The 22,627-nt window shown below is 37.8% G+C and overlaps 1 protein-coding gene and 1 long non-coding RNA gene across 6 annotated transcripts in view; both read left to right on the forward strand.

Moving 5' to 3' along the window:
- LOC122071770 (protein DGS1, mitochondrial) overlaps positions 1-22,627 on the forward strand; it is a gene marked incomplete at its 3' end in the record, with an annotated part of 136,065 nt that overhangs the window by 108,350 nt on the left and 5,088 nt on the right.
- On the forward strand, positions 7-12,623 carry LOC122071769. Of its 5 annotated transcripts, XR_006138270.1 has the most exons (5): positions 7-396; positions 494-575; positions 700-938; positions 3,598-4,012; positions 4,320-4,647. It is a non-coding gene; the product is annotated as an uncharacterized LOC122071769 (long non-coding RNA). The 5 variants fall into 5 exon arrangements; XR_006138272.1 differs by lacking the exons at positions 3,598-4,012; positions 4,320-4,647 and adding an exon at positions 12,326-12,623; XR_006138273.1 differs by lacking the exon at positions 3,598-4,012.

Here is a 22,627-nt window from a genome sequence, read left to right on the forward strand (position 1 = left end):
AAGACAGTTGCAGCAATGAGAGCAAACAGGGAGATAGTGAGAGCTGTTGACATGGTTGAGTTTTTGGAGAAAAAGGGTTGCAGCATTGGGTTTGAGGCTTATGTGACGTTGGTTAACGGATGTTTAGAGAGGCGAGAGTTTATTTTGGCAGGAAAGGTAGTGATGGAAATGGCAGAGAGAGGATTTATACCTTACATCAGAGTCAGGCAGAGGGTGGTAGAAGGGCTTGCTAGTGTTGGTGAAGGGGCTCTTGCCTCTGCTGTGAGGCAAAGGTTTGCAGATTTGAGCTCTTAGCTCCTAAAGCACTACTGGCTAAAGAAGCACAACTAAAAATATACCATGCAGCTTACTCTATGTGGCAGTCTTTCTCACACTGTTTCTTAGGCAGCTAATGTGGTACAGGATTTATCTTCTGATTTTTCAGCATAACACAATTAAATTTACTATGCTATGTAAATTTATTTATTTTTAAGGAGATTACATCTACCTGCAGAGCTGGCTTGAAAGATTTTTGATAAGCCCAAACCAAGTCTGGGTTCACATTGAGATTGGCTAGGTACACCGCCTGATCCCAGGTAGTGTAGTGTACGAGGACTCAAAATTCACTAGTTAAAACACATCTTCATAGATAGTTCGAGAACTGCTATCAACCAAAATTTTCTGGCAATAGTATGTGATCCTTGTTGCCATCTTTCACAGATTGTATGATGCAAAACTAATCAGCAAGAAGATTGGGGCCTATGGCATCTTTAGTGTCTACTGTGTTCAGCTGTAGCACTGAAGAAATTGCAGAAGCTGTTGACATCAGGTGATTTCTGTAGAAATTCGAGATTTGCTGTTGGGTTTACACCTCTGGAACCGAAATTAACCACTCAGTAACGGACATTGAGAGGGCCAAGAACCGCTCACCTGAGGATCTCATTTCAATCTGGCATGATGTAAGCCTGTAAAGCCTTCTTTTTATTGCTAGGGTTGATTGACATCTGAAAATCATTCCAATATTTGAATTCCTTAAATCATCTTTTTCTGTAGTTTCCATGTTGTTTCTTAGTTATCAATTAAATTTGTGATGGATACATGCAAATCCTGAAAAAGAAATTTCTAAGCAGTCTTGTGATGGTAAGCTTCTTCCTTGTCAATTACTTGTGAAGTTTAACTGGACCAGGTTATCACCACATGACATGGTATATGTCTATGTATCCTATAAAAGTACGTTCTTCTCATATTTTGGCCAACTTTTTAAGCAGACATATAACCCCCACCCCCTCAAAACTCTCTCCCGCCTTCCCTGCCTCTTTATCGCTATCTCGAACCGTCGCCCCCTTCTTTATTGCGCCTAAAAAAATTAAAGGAAGGATCTCCCAAAATTCCTATCTCTAGTACCCCTCTTAGACATATCCCTTGGCTTTAGTGTTGTGTTCAGTTTCCAACTTCGGATAAAGCACTAATTTTTCAAATATTGTTTGACAACTACCACCCATCCCTGCCGCTTTTGATTTGGAATGCCTGAACTCTGTTGCTAGTAGATCGAATTAACTGGCATAACGTGATCTTGAATCATTAGCGAAAGAGAGTAATGAACCCTTATTGATTGATGATTTGGTATGGCTATCACTCTCTAGCTTTGTTGATCTGTGAGTGCCTTCTTTTTTTCTCTGTTTTTGTTTTGTACTGCGATATAGGTGAGATTATTATCAAATCGTTGGCGTTTTTATTGCTGTGATTTGGTTTGAGTCCCTGCCATTTATTTCATATCTCTCTTTCAATATAGGTGAGATTATTATCAAATCATTGGGGTTTTTACTGCTGTGATTTAGTTTAAATACCCATCATTTTCTTCATATCTCCTTTTCTATATAGGTGAAACTATTACCAAATTGTTAAGGTTTCTTGACGCAGATTCATCACCAAAATAGGATTGTTTTATTAGGAATAAGCTTAGGGTTGGGCTACATACAGGTTGGGCCTTTGATCCCATGTGTTTTGAGTGTAATAGGCGACTTTTATGGGCTTAAACTAAATGTATAATAGTTGCATACGGGATTGCCTGATTTCTTTCCTTTTACATTAGTTTCCTTTACACTTGGATTCAATTTAAGTTATATTTGTTTTCTTAGGAGTCAATTTATTAGTTGAGTCAAGTCATTAGTAGTTAGTTTCCTTTTTCTGCTAGTTTCTAATTTTAATTAGTTCCTAATTTCAGTTTTTAGTAAATATTGTATTAGGAAACTAAATTAAGTTTTCCTTTTAAGGAACCTTCTATTTTGTAATTCCCTTACCCATCAACATTATTGTTGAGTTTAACGCTAGGCGCTAATCCTAAACAACGACAGGGCCGAGATTAGGTTTTTCTTCTTTATGGGGGTATTTTTGTACTTTTCTTCAGCACCATTTAATATAAGTTTTGAGGCATAATCTGCGATTATACCATTCTGGTCTGATCGGAGGTCACTCTTCTCTTTTGGGAGTCTCTTTCGATTACACCTCTCGCTCTCTTCTCTGCTCTTTTCTTCTTCTCTTTTTTCCTCTATTTTTCTGTTTTGATTACAGGTTTCTAGGATTGTAACATGGTATCAGAGCCTCTGTGATCAAGCCTAGGGTTTGTACATTCCGCTCTGTTGACTTCATTCTTCCGCTAACCTCTCTGGTGTGCAGCCGCCTACTGTTGCGTTTGCTATGGCTTAAATCACATGGTTGTTAGATAATGTCCCTTTGCTTATTTTATTAATTGACAATCGAAGACTGATTTTTGATAGAGTTTTTTTATACTCATTGATTTTTACCCCATGGTATGTAACCGTAAACTCTAAACCCTAAACCTTACAGGTGATTGTTTGTTTGGTGATGACTATGGAGAGATCAAGTCTTAATAATATGGCTCTGTAATAGAATCCCCAATTCTATGGTACTATATAGATATGTATACAGGTGATTGTTTGTTTGCCTCTATATCAACAATCCTTTCTTTTCTATTTTTTGTGGTTCCTTATGGCTGAGACCAAAATTACCACTGCTACATCTTCCTCGGACAATGTTAATGTCCAAATTACCTCTATCAAGCTCAAGGGAAGTTAGAATTACCTACTTTGGGCTCAGTCTGTGAAGATTTATCTTATGGTTAAGGATAAACTTCAGTATACTACTTCTAAACCTCCTCCATCATCTGACAAGGGTTATAATGAATGGATGAAGGAGAATGCCTTGATTTTAATATGGTTGTGGAATAGTATGAAGCCAGATGTTGCTGCAAATGTCATGTTTCACTCTACTGCAAAGGGAGTATGGAATGACTTGAAAGAAACATACTCTCAGGAAAAGAACATGACCTGTATTTATGATATTTATGTGAAGCTGTTCCTGTTTCGCCTGTCTGACAGATCTCTTCCAGAGTACTATAGTTCTTCCAGGGGAATGGTTGAGGAACTCAATGTTTTCCAGCCCTTGACCACAGACATTGACAAATTGAAGGCTCAGCGCAATGAGTTTTTTGTTTTCAAATTTTTGGCTGGATTGAATAATGATTTGAAGGCAGTGAAAGGCCATTTACTTGCAGACGATACTGTTCCTACTCTAAATGACACTTATTTGCAACTGCAGCATATTACTTCATCAACTAAACCTGATCAGTCTTCCAAAGACAATTCTGCCTTCCTTGGCAACCGTGGACGTGGTTGCGGTCGTGGGTCGGTTGGTCGGGGTTCTAGTGGACAGTCGTCTGATCGTGCATCTGCCATTGCACTTACTATGGGAAGTCCAACCATACTGTTGAGACTTGCTGGGGCAAAGCATGGCAAGCCAGAGTGGGCCACCCAGTTAGCCAATCATGCAGTGTCAGACGATGGTACTGACACAATGTCTTCCACTGATACTAAGCCGATAACTTCCTCAGGAGATTAATCTACCAATCTGCGTGATGACATCAATCAGTTGCTTCGGCGCTTACAGACTCTCGAGGCATCCTCTAATGCATCCAATGGTGGATCTACATCTGCTGCCACCCTAGCTCATACAGGTACCTTAGCCCTTCTTACCACTACTTCTACCCCCTTGATCATTGATTCAGGTGCTTCTGCCCATATGACTGGTAAGTCATCACTTTTTAAAACCTTTTCTTCTAGTACTAATTTTACATCTGTTATTCTTTCCAACGGTGCTTCCACACCGGTTCTAGGCCATGGTACTATCTCACCTACATCCTCATTGAATTTATCTTTTGTGTTACACGTATCACAATTTCCATTAAGTCTTCTCTCTATGAGCTAGCTAACTAGTTCATTAAATTGCTTAGTAACCTTCTTTCCCTTACTGTGTTTTTTCAGGATCTTCACACGAGGAAGATGATTGGTGGAGGGTGTGAAAAAGATGGTTTATATTATCTCAACTGTGGCTCTCCTGCTTCTTCTGCTGCTGCTACTGCTATTGGGGATGTGACCCTTTCCAATGGCACTGTCATTTAGGACATTTGTCTTTATCTAAGTTGAAACTTTTATTTCCTAGTTTTAAGTTTGTGCTTAGGTTCGAATGTGAGGCATGTGAGTTGGGAAAACATCACCTTGTGTCCTTCCCATCTCGCTCTGTGTCTCGTAGTCCGTTTTTATTTTTTTTACTCCATTCTTATGTATGGGGTCCTTGCAGAGTTAGTAATAGATTTGGTTTTCACTATTTTGTGACCTTTGTGGATGATCATTTTCGTCTTACATGGCTGTACATGTTAAAGGACAGATCTGAATTTTTATCTGTGTTCCAGAAATTTTATAATGAAATAAAAACTCAGTTTGGCATTTTAATTAAGATTTTTCGATCTGATAATGCCTTAGAATATGCTCATAATGATATTTCTGATTTTTGTGCCAACCGTGGAATGATACACCAAACTAGTTGTGCCTATACCCCACAGCAAAATGGGGTACTAGAGCGCAAGAATCGGCATCTCCTCAAGGTAGCTCGAGCTATTATGATACATATGCATGTTCCTAAACATTTTTGGTGTGATGGGATTTTAACTGCATGTCACTTGATTAATCGCATGCCTTCTTCAGTTCTCTCAGATTGATCTCCTTTTTCTATTATGTTTCTTCCCTTGCCGAGTTTTCTTGTTCCTCCCCGAGTCTTTGGGTGTGTGTTTTGCCCATAATTTGCATGCACAAGCAGATAAAGTATTTCCTTGGTCTACTAAGTGCATTTTTTTAGGTTATTCACGTACTCAGAAAGGGTACAAATGTTATGACCCTATTACTCATAGAAACTTTGTTAGTGCCGATGTGACATTTTTTGAAGGCACATCATTTTTTCCTCCTCAGGTGTCTCAGTCTGGTATGGAGTGGACTTCTTCCTCTCCTCCACCCATTCCTTCTCTCATTCCCTTTCCTGATGTTCCTAGTGCTAGTGACTCACCTTCTCTACAGGTTTATCAGTGTAAGAAGAAGGTTGGACATACGAGTGTAGATACCAATACTCCAGATGATTCACTTCCTCCGTTGACGCCTTCCTTTGGTGAAGCTCCTCCTCTTCTGCCTGATGACGTACCAATTGCTCAAAGGAAAGGTACACGCTCTTGCATTAAAAAATCTATGGTTGCGTATCTTATTGATAACCTTGATTCCTTGTCTCATCTTCCCTCGACCTCCATGGTCTTGCTCTGTCACTTTCTACTAACCCTATTCCCTGCACCCATAATGATGCCCTACGTATCCCTAGATGGAAAGCTAACATGGATGTGGAAATGGATGCTCTCTTGAGTCGTGGTACTTGGAGTCTGGTAGATTTATTTCCTGGTAAGGATTTGGTGAAGTGTTGCTGGGTGTACACTGTTAAGTATCACTCTAATGGCTCTGTTGAGCGGTTGAAAGCCCATCTGGTTGCCTAGGGGTATACTCAGACATATAGGGTTGATTATTTTGAGACCTCCCCGGTTGCTAGATTGAACTCTGTTTGTCTACTTATTTCTCTTGTTGTCAACTTTGATTGGTCCTTATTTCAGTTAGACATCAAGAATGCCTTCTTGTATGGTGACCTACAGGAAGAGATGTATATGGAGCAACATTCTGGTTATGTTGCTTAGGGATAGAATAAAGGTCGTGTGTGTCACTTATACAAGGCTATCTATGGATTTAAACAGTCCCTGCGGGTATGGTTTGAAAAGTTCAGTACTACCATAGTAACTTGTGGATTTTCTTAGTGTTATTTTGATCATTCTGTCTTTGTTCGTCTCAGAGGTGATAAACTGGTGGTATTGGTAGTTTATGTTGATGATATTATTCTTACTGGTAATGATGAGGCAAGAAATTCTGAAGTGAAGGCTTATCTACAGCAATACTTTCAGACTAAGGACTTAGGCCAACTTCACTATTTTCTTGGGATTGAAGTGATCCGATGCAAGAAAGGGATCAGTCTATCTCAAAGGAAATATGTGTTGGACCTTTTATCTGACACTGGTATGCTTGCATCTAGACCTGTTGATATCTCTATGGATCTTCACCAAAAGTCTGGGGTTAATGACGGCGAACCTCTCCAGGATGTGCATCAATACAAGAGTTTGATTGGCAAACTGATTTATCTTACTGTGACTCGTCCTGACATCTCCTATGCTGTTGGAGTCCTCAGTCAGTTCATGCATTCTCCTCAGAAAGTACATTGGGACGTGGTTGTTCGTGTTCTTCGCTACCTAAAGGGTGCTTCTGGAAAAGGGCTGATCTGTCGTCCTAATCGGTATATGGAACTAGTTGGCTATTTTGACGCTGATTGGGCTGGCTCTGCTAGTGATCGTAGGTCCACTACAGGTTATTGCACGTTTGTTGGAGGTAATCTGGTTACATGGCATAGTAAGAAGCAGACTACCATTGCCTGGTTTAGTGCAGAAGCAGAATACAGAGCTATGGCTCATACCACTGTTGAGTTGATGTGGTTACGATCTTTACTCTTGGAGTTGGGGTTTCCAGTAACCAAGCTGTGGTGTATATTGCTAGCAATCCAGTCTTCCATGAGAGGACCAAGCACATCGAGGTGGACTGCCACTTTGTTCGTGATGCTGTTCTGAAAAACCTGATTGAGACCCCGTTTGTTCCTTCATCAGATCAATTGGCTGACATGTTCACTAAGTCTCTGTTTGCTCATAGTTTTCGTAATGGATGTACCAAGCTGAGCATGGGTGATGTGTATGCTCCAGCTTGAGGGAAATTGTTTAGTTTAGCGCTAGGCGCTAATCCTAAACAGCGACAGGGCTGATAGGGTCATTTATGTCCTATCGGCCCCATATCTCTGTGATTAGGTTTTTCTTCTTTATGGGGGTATTTTTTTACTTTTCTTCAGCACCATTTAATATATGTTTTGAGTCATAACTTGCGATTATACCATTCTGGGTTGATCGCAGGTCACTCCTCTCTTTTCGGAGTCTCTTTCGATTGCACCTCTCTCTCTCTTCTCTGCTCTTTTCTTCTTCTCCTCTTTCCTCTATTTCTCTGTTTTGATTACAGGTTATCGGAATTGAAACAATTATAAATAAAGAAGAGACTCCTAGCTTGGAACGATTTTGGTAAACAAATTAATGGTTGTTGCTGTTGTCTTCTCTATGAAGAGTTGTCTTTTGTTTGATTAAGGTTGATGGAATTAGTATTTGATCCAATTGACTCTCTATGGTGTGAAGCCCGAGAGGTTCTTATTTTTCAAGCTATCTTCTTTTTCTTCTCTCAACCATCCAAGGAATTACAGATCAGTCCAAGCACTACAGGTACTTGAAACTATTCCCTCCCTCAGTTTTGCCCAGAAATTCTGAAGTTTCTATTTTGGGTTTTGGTTACCTGGAGCAGTTTCAGCCAATTCTATTGGTGAAACTGGGCTCAATCTTCCCTCCCATCTGGGCCATCAAATGTCCAAAGGATCTTGCCATTCTGACCAGCTGTTAGTGAGATAATTAAAATCTTCCCAAAACCTTGTTTTTGTGATCTGTTCTGTCCAGGACAGAAATAGGTAGAGTCGTTAATGATCATATGGTTTCCTTTGATATTGGCCTATACAACTATGAAGGAACAAGCCTAATACATCCTCTGTTAAGGCCCTAATGTCAGGTTCCTTACCTGATCAGAAAAGAACTTCCTGTGGAGATCGGTTGGCTGCACTGTTTTCTATTTGGCCCACTTTTCTAAACCTGGACTATTGTGCACTGTCGGAATCATTATTGGTTGTTCTTTGATAAGTATCCTGCAATTTGGGATTAGGTTGGCCTGGCCAATCCTAGTTCTACATTATTTCTCTTTTTGTGATATGTTTTAATCCCCATTTCCTTCATATCTCTCTCTCCTTTGGTTTTACATTCTTTTATTTCTCTTCACCTATTCCAACTGTTTTTTCACTTCTCATTTTGTGTCTTCTAATCGTGGATTTTGCAACTCGAAATTCCAACCCTTATGTCTCTCTCTCGCCCAACCCATCTGTGCACTTCGGCCCATATATATGGACTCTGTATCATCAATTACTCTCCAAGTACTGTGCATGCGTTTGGGTTTTAATTCCTTTCATCTTTTAGTAACTTTTTTTTTTTTGGCTTTCAATTAACGAAATTTAAGGAAGCAAATTCTTAGTCAGTTATTTTCTGTTGAGAGAATCGACACTTTGACCAATAACGCATGAGACTAAGAGCAGCAACAATGGTCAGAGACTTGACAAAACAGACAACTTCAGGTTGGTTAATGATCTTATACCATCCACGTTGATATTGCCAACATTTTTGTCTTACATTTTTTTATTTTATTTTTACTTGTAGTGAATATTTTTGCAATACTTTCACCAAGCATTTCAGTGAATATGGTGAAATAACGGATTTCACCATAATAAAAGATCGGAGAGCAAGGCAACCACAAAGATTATTTGTGGCGTGTAAATCCTTCTGTGGTTGGTAAAGTCATTCAAGACACTCATATGGATTGCCAGTTGCTGCTGACCATCCTAACCATGATGTTTTTGTGATGTTTCTTGCTCCTCATTTGCGTTCAAATGGGCATTTGGCTCCACTAAAGAAACATTGAAGACTAAAGGCGTTTTTCTTGGGTGCTGATTTTCTAGAACTTACTAAAAATTAAGATAACGTTAGCACATTGGGTTTTGATATAGACATACCTTATTCACTGCCTTTTGAGGCATGTATGTAGTGTGAAAACAACTACAAAGCAGATATATGGGTAGCTGCCTTTTTCATAAAGTAAATCTCATGCCTAGCTTATAACCTTATTTGATTATATAATATAATGTTAACCTACTGAAAGAATATTTTTAAATTTGTAATTATTGATGTTATGGAGCAGAAGGTGATAAGCATAACTGATTCTTATTTTGGTTTGCCAACACATATAATAATGATTTGAATAGCAAGTTCATCAGATGGGGACCATGGGGCAACCAACTTTTCAGGGACAATGTCTGTGCAAGAATATCTTCGAATCCCATTTATCTTGTAGATGGTCTTATGGAATCCCTACCCAGCCTTCCATAAACATTTTTGAGGTATTGTCGACACTCCTTCACTGTATTTCCTTGTCTTTTTTAAACATATTGGGATTTTAAGCATGTGTTCATTAAAGTTTAGTACAAAAATAATTAAAAATCAATTTTAATCAAAACACATAAATGATATCAAATGCAATCAAAATCATTTTGGCGAACCAAAAAAAAAAAAAAATACTGAAGAGGGCCTGAATGAGGTTTACCATCTCCAGCGATGATGATGGCTGCAAACGACGGAGACGGTGAGGTGCTTTCCTTTTTAATGGAGTGTTACGAAGATTTATAGAAAAGAAGAGGGAGCAACAATCTGGTCCGAAAAAGGGAAGATGAAGATATTATAAATGGAGATAAAACAACAGCATTTGGGTCCATATGGCCATAGTAGCGATCTCTACAATTTGTACTCTATACAGTGAAAGGCAGATAGATTGTGATGATGTCAGCAGCTTTCCATTGTCTTCGTCAGATAGTATTGCAGAGCAGAATGAAGTGTTTTCCCGTGGAGAAGAGAGGAGATACTCCGCACTAGAGGATAAAAGAGTAAGGGGAAGGAGTGGGGAGTGGAAGTGGAATCACTTGTAACTGATGCTTTTTGTTTTGCCTTCATCGTGGAAAGGAAGATTTTGAAAAGAACAAGAGGAGAAAGCCCATGGAAAGATCGGAGAGGTGAAGACGATTGGACCGTCGTCTATTGTCCTTGAATCACACTACTGTTGTCTCATCTGAGGGGTTGGGATGGAAGATACAGTCTTAGGATAAGGTTGGTGGAGATGAGTGATGACCGGTGGCTGACAAAGATCATGGGTTAGGGTAAAAGAGTAAAATTACAATAATGAGGGTAATATGGGTATTACTTAAATATTTTACAAACTAGGGGGTAAAAAGTCAACGGAGTGAGTCTATTTGTAAACTTTAACATACTCAAGGATAGGGGTGTCAATCGGTCGGTCCGGCTCGGTTTTGGTCCGGGTTGAGTCGGTTTCGGTGTGGGAAAGTTGAAACCGAAACCGAATCAATAAGGAAATTTTGGTTTAGGTTTGGTTTCGATTTCGGTGCGGTTTGGTTTCGATTTGTCTTCGGTTTCTTAAATCGATTTGTAACCGGGTTGGTTTTGGTTTTTGGTCTAGTTTGGATTCGACTTTCCATACAAATGTATACAAAACTATGCAAATTTTGATTTTTTTTAATGAATTTTGGAGTGTTTCGGTTTCTTACCGGTTTGGTTTTGATTTCGGTTCGTGTTTTGAGCCGGTTTTGGTTTGGTTTTGGGTTCATCTGGTTTCCGGTGCGGTTAGGTTTGGTTTTGGGGTTGCAATACTCGAAACCGAACCGAACCAATAAGGCTTCGGTTCGGTTCGGTCTGTGTTGTTATCGGTTCGGTCCGGCCGGTTTTACCGGTTCGGTTTAGGAATTGACACCCCTACTCAAGGAGAAGTGGATGTAATTTTTGAAAACATAGGGGAGGAGGATGTAATAAGAGAAAAGTATAGAGGAAGGGGATGTAAATTATTTAATTTTTCTATCTGGTCTTTGGTATGTGATTTTCCTTATGGCCCCTCCCCAACTTCTTACTTGACTGGTCTAACTTTAAATCTCTCTTGATAGACCTCTTCGCTCTTGGTGATACTTGGCACGTTCAGTGATTACTTACGCAATACACTGTGCAACGCAATTAGTTTATAGAAGTGTTTTCTTTTATCGTTCTGCTTGATATAATCATAGTCTTTGCAGTTTAAGTGGAAAATTTGCTCCCTGGGTCGATCATATCACCTTTGCCACATGGTCTGATTTCTCTACTAATTCCATGATGGTAGTGTTCTACTGGTGATCCTGGCTTACTGGATTTATATATTCTATAAACTTGGTCTTTGGGTGTGTAACCTTCAGTTGCTCTTGTTTGGGGCTTTGGGTTTTTTCTTACTCTTAATTGGGATGGATAAAGGAGGCATTCAATGGCTTTTAATGTGAGTTGCTATCTCTTAACAGTAAATATTGCTTCGAATGTTGCTATCTATCAACAACAAAGCATAACTGGATTTTGGATATGAAGTTACACCTCCACTAAAGAACTCAAAACAGTAATGGAAGTAGTTGATGCTATATGATTTAAGGAGAAAAATGATGACTGACATTAAGGTCCAAGAAAGTACCACTCCAATGTTTAACTATTACAAAATTACATAGCCTTCTCACATAACTAAGATCAAGATAACCTTATTAAACTTTCTTCATACTAGATTCATGTGGTTACCTCTTATCCCCACCAGGTCTGACACCCAACAATGTGCTTGCAAAATAGAAAATTGTCAGTTCTTTCTGTTGTGGACTTCTTTTATATATCTGGTCCAATCTCAATACATTTTTAACTTCAGACACAAAAACCTTCTTTGCTAAAACCTGGAAATAGACATGAGGATTATCCTTACCATTTTCACCCAAAAACGAAAAAAAAAAAAAGAAAAAAAGAAAGAAAGAAAGAAAGATTGTTACCAATTATGTTGAAACTATATCTTAAACAATTAGATATTTATTTTAAACCTTATTTTAATAATCTTTTTTCTATCCGATTAAGATGTCAAAACTAAACAAAACCAGGGAAGGTAAGATTAATTTGTCTGTGTTACAAGTTTATGACACATATCTTTATCAAATGTAGATCCAAGTGCATCTCTCTCTCTCTCTCTCTCTCTCTCTCTTAAATGGCTACACGTGCATTTGCACATGCAATCCATAAGGTGTACAACTGATCTAATGATCAATTTGTCAAACCAAAGTGTCCAAGTTGCTCTGGCTCAAAATACTAACCCTAGAGTTTCTTTCATTGGGGTAGGAAGAAGGGATCCAAAGTTAGACACACACAGAGAGAGTCCAATGCCCGGAAAATCCTAATTGTATGGGAACCCACAGCTACCACCACCACCGCCAAGGACGGGGACATGACCGGTATCTGCTTCAGGATCAGTTGTGATCAAAGGCAATGGAGAGAGAAGGCCAGGCATAGAGTTGTTGCTCATTTTCCATGAGCAGTGCAAAGTCAAACAACAATCATTTTTGGTATTCTATTAAAAAAAAAAAAAAAGGGATAATTATCCCACCTCTTTGTTCTTACGTTATTTTGACAAACTCTATTTTAAGACTTTGTATGTTTAAAGCATTATGTTGTACACATGGTTATCCTCTTCACTAAATTGCTTTTCGATAGGAAAGAAAGATAACTATAAATCATGGAGATCTAGATTTAATCTCTATACAAATTGGTCTATATAACTAATATGGCTATGTCTGTTTCAGTGGTTTCAATTTTACATGTCAAATTTTCCAATGTTTGTTTCTAGGAGGTAAATTGCAATGTAAAATATTATTGTAAAAATTTTCAAAATTTTCACTGTTTGTTTTCTCATTTATTTTACAAGGTAAAAGTATTCAAAATATTACATAAAATGCTATCATAACAAATTGGATTTATGCCTCCCATATTATATGGTTGTAAAAATCATAGATAAACATGGGACCCAAAAATTCTATATGGGATGATAATCTACCGCTAAATGTACCATATGCAATAGAGAATTACCGCTATTAACTCTGAATTTTGTGTTTCACATGTAATTGCAATAAAAGAAATCAACACAACTAAACCATTTTTGGTACATTGGTTCTCAAGAAGAGAACCTCAATTCCCTCCCGCATAGACGTTTGTACTGTAAATTCCCTTCTCTTTTAATTTTATGAATTTTCTTTTTCCTATATAAAAAAAAAAATTACCACCACTAAAAGTACTACTCTCTTTTTTGGGGTGAGGGGGAATATTGATATTTTTTCGAGTTCCATATATTAACTTATCTTCTGTAAGTCATACAATGTATTTATACAAGAAAGATGCGGACACCTGGAGTCTTCATTTCATATCAAAATAAGCCGAACAATCAAATATATATATATATATATATTTACATATTGGGTATTTGCAATTTTTCTTTGGCCATTGGAGAGGTTCAAAGAATATAGACAGGAGAGGAGGGCATGTGAGACTTGTGGCTCATTGGAGAGACTACGGCTCCCCTTTCTGTTTTCACTCACTAGACCCCTCTCTTCCGGTGCTTGGAGAGGATATCATTCCTCGATCCTTATACAAAAGAAGAATTCTAAGTCAGATTATGTTTAACCATTTCCCCTGTACTTTATTACTTTATTATGATACAGATTGGATGGGATGAATTTATTTCTTCTTCTTCTTCTTCTTCCTTTTTTTTTTCTTTTTCTTTTCTAACCCTTATATCTTCCCGGTCGATCGGATAGGTACTGGGATCGGTCTTGGCCGATTCTTGTCCGATTTTTAAAACTATGGTGTGGAGCCAAGCTGTTGCTTAATTTTGATTCAACTTCACCTGCATCTTTTGGGCATTTTTCTACCTAGTTAGTTGCTAAATGCGAGTATTGAGCAATGCTATCATGCACAAACACACACACACAAAAGAAGGGGATAGTATTGGCGTTGAGGAATTTTGAACAAAAAAATTGCACCCTTAAATTGTTGATCAAGCAATACAAGATTAAACAAACACAAACATAAGCGGTTTAGGATTTCCTCAAAGCCTACCTGTTTTTGTTCTCCAAAGAACTGTTACTCATCACAGGTAGGAGATCAATATTTTTTCTTCGGTTAGGATTTTTGAAACCGTAGCTCTCAAAAACAAAAAAGAGGTGAGATAGAAGAACTGATTTAGTTCTTTTCAATTAGAAGAAATGGGATCTGTTTAGTGTTTATAACCCAGTAAGGAGAAGTGATATGATTCAGATTATAAGATCCACACGAGCTAGGGGTAGGCCTAAAATAATCATAGGAGAAGTTGGTAGGAATGACATGCGTAGTTTGGGTCTCTTACCAAGTAAGACCTCATATAGAACTATTGTAGGTCAAGGATCCATGTGGCTGACCCCATTTAACTGAGATTCTCTTGACTTGCTGGACTGTGCCTCTTTCCTCTTACTTTTATCTCTCATCTCTTACTTTTTATCTTGCATTCTTCACCTTTCAATTGTCAAGTTCCATTTTTCATTCCCATCTCTTTCTCTTTTTGTCTTTTCTCATCCCCCCCACCCCCTCCTCCCCCCCCCCTCCCCTTCTCAGTTTTAGAAGTAAGTTTTTCTTATTTTTTTTTTGGATCCATGTAGCTGGCCTCATTAAGTTGGGATAAGGTTTAGTTTGTTGCCGTTGGGATTTATTAAGTATTTACAAGAAGATCACACATTGATTCCCCTACCCACCCAATGCTGAGATTTTGTAATGTTCTTAGCAATTTCCCTACGACCCAATATATACCATAACTCATTTTGGAAATCTGAAGGAAGCAAAATGATCTCCCCATTCGAAGAGGGAAGGGAAGCTATGTAATCACCTGGTTGGTTCTGCTCTCTCCAAACATGTTTAAACTCATTTTGGGTAAGTAAAGAAGCTAAATGAAGGATTTTTTGATTTTCAAGTACTGAACATTTCATGTGTCATTAATCTTTCTACTAAGCATATCAATCTCGAGCTTAGAATCCGATCGGATTGAAACTTCTTGAATACCGTTTTCAATGCACGGTTCAATTCCCCTACGGATTGCTTGTAATTCAATACTCAGGACCGAGGCATCCTCTCCCAAATTGCTATATCATTTGTGAAGCGGTTTTGAATGCATTATGGACTATACTCATTTATCCATCCAATCAAAGTAGCAAATAAAGGATTAACTAGTAAAAGAAGATAAATTATGCTATTCGACTTCGATTTAGGCCCATGTATGGTTGAAAAAAGTTTTATTCAGATCAACCAGAATTGGACCAAATTGACCATTTGACACCCCCTAAATAAAGATGTGAAGTCTCGTTTCAAAACCCTAATTTTTCTACTTGGTAAGTCAATTGCAAAAATTTTAAGCCATTGAATGGTAAGAGGGCACTTATATTGATGTTTTCCCTTGTATTTTTTCAATTGTTCAAAATTATGGAAAGTTTGTGTTTTTAGTTGTCATTATTCTTTAACCCTTCTGATTAAACCTAATTTTACGCATATTAAGTATGAACAAGTTCAGCCCAATCATGGTCCAACCGATTCTAGATGAGATGAGATCATACTCATTTCGAGTTTTAAAATGTGGGATGTCACGCATTTGATGGATTATCTATTGCAAAATCTATGCCAAAATCCACCTAATTAACAAGAAGGTCAAACTTTTCCTCCAGAGCCATTTAGCTGTTAATTTGATCATAGGACTGAGCAAGGCCTACTCCAGTGCAGCCTCCATTAAGAAATGCTGATTAGATAGAAAGAAGGAAAATCTCTTTCAAGCTTTTCTGTTCTTCTGTTGACCTAGGCAAAAGTTTGGTTAACTTGGCTCAATTCAGTACAATAAGGGTCAACTAGGACTAGGTTGGGTTGGCATGAGCCCAACAGGGTTGGGTTAGGTCTGAGTTGAGTTTTAAGGACCTAGGGTTGGTCTGGGTTTTTGAGAAATCTAGTTCAAGTTGACCCTGTTTCACCTCTCGTTGGGTCATTGGAAAACGAATTTTTTAATATTTTCAAAACGAAAAAATGTCTCTAAGCTGTAGGGGTTTCCTATGCCTCCTCATAGATAATTTTTATTAATTATTTTTCAAGAAAAAAAAATTTAATTGTTCTCTGTAATTGGGGTATAGTTAGGATGCCATGATGGCTCAAAGAACCCTTCTTCCACATCTCAAAGTATGCTTAAAGCAAGAGAGAAAATGTGCATTGTTTTGTATTTTCAAATTAAGGTAATTAAACCCGAAGGAAGGCCAGAAAGCAAAGCTGGTAGTGACAAATCAGACCAACAAGAAGCAACATGCGTTAATTCTCAGTGTATATCTGTGGACAACATACATGATAACAAATGTCGTCGCACATACCTAAAGAACCAATGGGTGTATTCTAGTTCATGCATACATAATAAGTAGAGAGTAGATCAGATCAAGTCCTCGTACGAAAACCATTTTTTTATGGGCTGATCTGCATAGATAGAATCCATCAAATAATCAATTCTGTGGTGGATTCCATCTGTGTGGATCAACCCGTGAATAATGTTACTCACCTGATCCACATTCTAATAAGTATATATGGAATCTCTCTATTATTAATTAGTAAGGGAGTTGTCCAATTATGTTGCCAGGAGGGTCATAACTACAGACGACATAGTAAGCATTGTTGTTGGTGCATTTGACGTTGTCGCAGCCGAGTTGTTGAGACTGCCTCTTGGAGACAACTTGGGTGTAGTGGAGGCATTGCTTCCCATTGATGTAGGAGTTGGTGGCGTGGTCGTAGTCGCTCTTTTCATCTACCCACATCTTCACGGCAGTTGCGGCGTTCTCTAGCTGGGTGCCTTAGGCCAAGTAGATGTTCTTTCCGTATGGTCCTTGGGAGTATACGAGTTCGCAATCCCTTGATCTCTACTTCACATATCCCTCTACGTATGCTGCCACAGTCGCATTCCATTCCAAGATAGCAGATCAGGTTTGCATACGAGAATGTATGAGAACGGTCTTGATATGTGGATATAGAATCAATTTTCTCTCTCTTCATTTAATAAATTCCATATCCATGGATCAAGAGTGTACGATAACATTCTTGTACGTGAACCTGACCCGTTAGCCCATTTCAATGGGGTTATTCCCATTGAACAACGGACTTTATTGTGTTCCTCCACCATTTCCTTTTTGAAGTTAGCCTCTAGAGGAGGAGGATGGCCATCCTCCACCACCACGACCAAGCTATAGCAGCTAAAAGCAGTAGTTGCTGGTAGATAGCGACCATGTTCTTCAAATTATGTATGTCTTTCACAATTAGCTTCTGATGATGGTGATGATTGATGAGTCTTCTCTTTGATGATCCTCCCCCACACTTCCACCTGATTATTATACAGTTGCTGACAACTCCCTTGGAGAAAGACAAAGTCTGTTTTGAGGATGTCCCAACCAGTTACCACTAAGATTAGAGTACCATTTTAAGATCAGAGTTGTTACTCTGTTGTTTCATCTGGACCGTCCCATTGTTTAGCTACGGTGAAGTAAAACTGACCATTTTTGGCACCTTTAAACTTAAAAATCATGATAATTGAGATCTAAAGATCTGAAATCTTACCAGACTTGAACATTGGAACCGTGAAAGCTAAATCTTGGATGTCGGCACCAAGGATTTAAAACTTGCTATTGGTCAAGGTATCGGTCATTCCGAATCCAATCCAGATCGCTCTGGATCAGACTGGATCAAGACAGATTTATACTTACTTTTAATAAAAATCAACTTTTTATTATGTTTTTACCTTTAGACTTTAGTTTTAATAAAAATCAAAATTTTTACTATATTTTTACCTTTGGATTGTATCAGTGTATTGGGATTGGAAATGTCATGATTAGGGGTGTCAATTGGTCGATTCGGTTTGGTTTGGTTTTGATCGGATTGAATCAGTTTCAATCTAGGAATGAGGGAGACCAAAACTAATCCATTAAGGAACTTCGATTTTTGATTGATTTCAGTTTTGGTCCATTTTGGTTACGATTTATTTGGATTTTTCAATTAATACCGTTTTAGATCGGTTTATTATTGGTCTTGAACCTTAATGAAATCTTATATTCACAACTTATAGTGACAAGATTTGACGAAAAAAACACTTTAAATTTATGATTAAATCATGGTTTATTGTTGCAAGGGAAATATAACTGATATTAGAACCAATGGATAACAAATTACTAAGAAGATAACTAATATTGAAGTCACAAAATGAACCCTATTATCCAATCATTCATTTAACTATCCAAATAATTTTGCATAGTGAACAAGGAAATCAATGGAAGCGTTATTACAATTTACAAATCAATTTCTCTATTTATAAACTAATATTCAATGATTTGTAACAATTCCCCTTATAATAAAAAATATCCTCACTAATATTTTGAAAATGGATGGTCAATTCACCAATTTATAATCTCATAATCATTTATTTTTTTATCGGTTTCATTCGGTTTGATTTTGGTTTGATTATTGGTCGGTTAAGTTTGGACCGATTTTCAACCAGTTCTAACATACCTCAGTCCAAAACCAATACAATAAGGATCGGTTTGGTTTGATTTGAATTTTATCGGTTGGCTTCGATCGATTTTATCGGTTCGGGCTAGGTTTTGACACCTATAATCAGGATTGAAGATCGATCAACCCTGTTACCATCCTGATTCAAATCCATAAGAAAACTTGAACAAGTACATAGGCTTAAAAAAAGGCAAAACTTAAACTATTCAAAGAGGTAATGAGAGTTCACTGCTTTGAAGTGGATCTCCCTATCTTTGATTTCTCAGGTTCATTGGCGAGCATTTTTCATTTGCTTTCTCTCCAAGGAGTTTTCTAGTAATCTTTTGGCTATTGGGTCTCGTTTTCTGCTTAATCTTCTAGATGCCTTTCTTTATCAAGTTTCTGGTTGCCAATACCCAGCGTGCTCCAGGCTCCAGCTTAGTCGCCCTTGCATGAATTCTTTCAAAATTTTAAGGGTAATTTACAGTTCCACCTCCTGAAGAATGTCACAATTATTTTTAAGAGTAATTGCTAGAAAATAAATATGGAATCGATTCATGAAGATCAATGAGCATATACGATAAACACTATAAAAACATGTTTTTAGGCATACCTGAATCCATAGCTGAAGAGTAACACTTCCTCAATGTCTTCTCGTATGCTCCTTGCACAACACGATCAATGTTAGTCTAGTCTACCCTCTTTTCCTTTTGCTATATCTCATTAGTCTCACTTAATGAGTCAGTGATAACTATATATAGGGGTGAGGGTAGGGACCAACCCTGCAAAGAAATTAGAGTTTTTCTCCATTAAGGAAACAATATCTTAGGTCCACATATAGTAATAAATATTTCATACCATTAAGGTGTGCTAATAAAATCCAATATCTCCATGGAAATCACTTACCATTATTGGATTCTTTCTGCTTACTCCATCTATAGTCAACGCCACTAAATCGATTTTAGAAACAAATCTTGGACTATGCTAGCCCACCTAATTGGAAATCTTACAATCTCCCACTTGGGCAGCATATGTCACAAGTTTTAGATTTTAAAATTTATTTAAAACGACTCTCCGGTTTAGATAAACTGAATGTGGCCACAAACAAAACAGTGTCGAATGGATTGCACTTTAAACCAAATGCCTTGATCCGAATAAGAATTACAAACACCCAACCGTATTGATCATTACATCTAAAGCGATATGAGACCACACATGTCAAAGTGCTCATAACATCACCGACTTGGGCTAAACAGTATGAAAGTGTGGTATGGAAATAACATGCAATAGTGATCATCATGTCTATTTTCAAATTGGTCCTGGCTCGAAAACCAAATGAACCCTATGAGACAGATACCGAAAATCTCATTAATTACAAGCGTCTCCCAAACGCTCAAGCTTCAATCAAAAAAGCTCATTGGGACTGGGTCCAGATGTCCCAAAACACTAGCACTGGATCTCAATCAAACGAGGCTTTGCTAGCGACTGGATATGTGTGTATTGACTAAAACCTCAGATATCGAATGAGGTAAATACTCCACATGTAACCTCAATTTTTTGTAGGAGGCAAATAAATAAGTATATACACATAAACAAATGGCCATAATAAAAATGCATATATATTCTTGAGAACAATAATAATGCATTATATATATAAAATAAAACTAAAATTCAAATGCGAACATATTGAGCAAAACTCCGACTAATAAAATACATCAAAGGAATTAATAAGTCCCATATTAGTGACATGCTCTTGAAAGACTTTTGGAGTCAAGCCCTTAGTAAGAGGATCTGCAATCATGTTTTCTATAGCAATCTGTTCCACTGTAATCTGTGACTCTTGAACTTTCTTTCTGACAAAAAAATACTTAATGTCAATGTGTTTAGAGCCTGAAGTACTTTTACTATTATGAGAGAAACGAATCGCAGCGGAGTTGTCACAGAACATCTTCAATGGTTTAGATATAGAGTCAACAATCTGTAGCCCTGAGATAAAATTCCTTAACCATAAAGCTTGAACAGTGGCTTCATAACACACCACATACTCTACCTGCATAGTAGAAGATACAGTGAGTATCTACTTGACACTCTTCCAAGATATCGCCCTACCTGCCATCATAAAAACATATCCAGAAGTAGACTTGAGGTCATCTAGACATCCAGCAAAACCTGCATCAGTGTAACCAACTATATCAAGTGAATCGGTTCTTCTATAAGTAAGCATAAAATCCTTAGTGCCCTGTAAATATCTCATGACTTTCTTAGCAGCTACCCAATGCGCTTCACCGGGATTGCTCAAATATCTCCCAAGTACACTAACAACATAGGCAATGTCAGGCCGTGTGCAAACTTGAGCATACATCAAACTACCAACAACAGATGCATAAGGTATGTTATTCATCTGATTGTGCTCCAATTCTGTCTGTGGACATTGAGACCTACCAAATTTGTCTCATTTCACAACTGGAGCCTTACTAGGGGAACATGCTAACATATTAAACCTTTTTAATACCCTCTCAATGTAACATTTCTGAGACAAACCAAAAACACCGTAATACCTATCACAATGAATCTCAATGCCCAAAACATAAGAGGCCTCACCAAGATCCTTCATATCATAGTGACTTGATAATAACCGTTTTGTCTTATGCAAAAGATCAACATTATTGCTGGCAAAAAAAATATCATCAACATAAAGCACAAGAAAAATGAACCTACTTCCACTGATCTATAGATAAATACACTGGTCCACAAGATTTTCTTTGAAACCATAAGAAGTGACAATTTCATCGAACTTAAGATACCACTATCTAGATGCCTGTTTCAAACCATAAATAGATTTCTTGAGTTTGCACACAAGGTGCTCTGTATCAACTTGCCTGAAGCCAAGGGGTTGATGTATGTAAACATCTTCTTTAAGATCTCCATTTAGGAAAGCTGTTTTGACATCCATCTGATGAAGTTCCAAATTAAAATGTGCTACTAAAGCCATGATGATTCTGAAAGAATCTTTTGTTGAGACTGGTGATAATGTTTCCTTGTAATCTATGCCCTCTTTCTGGTTGAATCATTTTGCTACAAGTCTGGCCTTGTAATGCTCAATTTCACCTTTAGAGTTCCATTTGGTCTTGAAAATCCATTTACAACCAATCAGTCTGCATCCTTTTGGTAATTCAATCAAGTCCCAAACATCATTAACGGACATAGAATTCAATTCATGTTGCATAGCAAACATCCACATTGATGAATTGGTATCATTGGCAGCCTGGTCAAAACTGATTGGATCTGAATCCAAAGTAATATCAAATTCATGTTCTTGTAAATAAACAACATAGTCATCAGATATGGCAGGCCTACGAGTTCTCTCTGATTTCCTCAAGGGAACATTAGCTGCAATATGGTCCTGAATCTCATCAACAACAAAGGGTGCAGGCTTAGCCACTATAGGTTGCACAAGTTCTTGAGTGGGGACATTCTCTTGTTCAATGTGAGGTTGTAATACAGTAGACGACAGTGTCATATGCATAGGAACAAGAACACGTTCCTCCTCAAAAACAAAGTTACGTGGTTGAATAGACTGAAAATCTATATCATCCTCAAAGAAAGCTACCTGATTTGATTCCACTACTCTTGTAGAATGTGTAGGACAATAGAACCTATATCCTCTTGATCTTTCAGAATAACCGATAAAATGACCACTAATGGTCCTGGGATCAAGCTTCCTCATCTGAGGATTGTAAGGTTTCACCTCTGCAGCACATCCCCATATATGAAAATGAGATAAATTTGGCTTCTTACCAGTCCACAATTCATAGGGAGTTCTGGGAACAAACTTACTAGGCACTTTATTCAAAATATATACTGCAGTTTTCAAAGCATCACCCCATAAGAAATCAGGTAAAGTTAAATTACTTATCATGCTTCTCACCATATCCATAAGGGTACGGTTTCTCTTTTCATCCACCCCATTCTGCTCAGGTAAACCAGGCATAGTGTATTGAGCGTCAATACCACATTCTTGTAAGAATCTGGCAAATGGTCCCCAAGGTTATGCCCAGTTTCATCATA

Source organism: Macadamia integrifolia, unplaced genomic scaffold (genome assembly GCF_013358625.1).
Source record: "Macadamia integrifolia cultivar HAES 741 unplaced genomic scaffold, SCU_Mint_v3 scaffold_81A, whole genome shotgun sequence".
Classification (NCBI taxonomy): domain Eukaryota; kingdom Viridiplantae; phylum Streptophyta; class Magnoliopsida; order Proteales; family Proteaceae; genus Macadamia; species Macadamia integrifolia.